The sequence below is a fragment of the Plasmodium gonderi genome (assembly GCF_002157705.1).
Source record: "Plasmodium gonderi DNA, contig: Pgo-contig_184, whole genome shotgun sequence".
NCBI classification, from domain to species: Eukaryota; Apicomplexa; class Aconoidasida; order Haemosporida; family Plasmodiidae; genus Plasmodium; species Plasmodium gonderi.
In genome coordinates this window covers 2,433-3,022 of record NW_021629102.1, presented here as the reverse complement: position 1 = coordinate 3,022, position 590 = coordinate 2,433, and positions in this window count along the sequence as shown.

The following is a 590-nucleotide window of genomic DNA, read 5'->3' as shown; positions in this document are numbered from 1 at the left end:
CAATTCATAATCAGTTAAGAATTGATATTATATTTTTCTAAAGTTTGTAATAATTTGATATAATTTAATTGTTTAATATAAACAAATATTTTTTGACAATACGAGTCATTTTTCTTTAGTTTAATATAGATAGGACAAAAAATACTATTAAAATATGAATAAAATATATTCACTATATCATAGTTTTATATTTAAAAGAAACTGCATGCAGAAAAAGGGTTAATCCAAAATTCAAATTGAATCGAAATTATGTATATTTATTTACTAAAAAAAGATATATTTCAGCCTAAAAAATTCTAAAATAATTTCACAACATACTAAATAAACAAAAAAAATTCAATAAAATATGCACTTTTGAAATGTTTTATTATTATTACCATGCTGTGATTAAAATTAAAGCATAAATTATTCATGTTTATAATTTTTAAAAAGGTAGTCTTAATGTTCTACAATAATTTAAAACAAAGAAATAATTAAATAGTTATTGAATAAACAAAAATATTAGTTAATATATAATTACCCTTTAAAAAAAAAATGGTTTACCATTGTTTTAAAAGCATCTAATGATACTTATATTTAATATTCAAAAT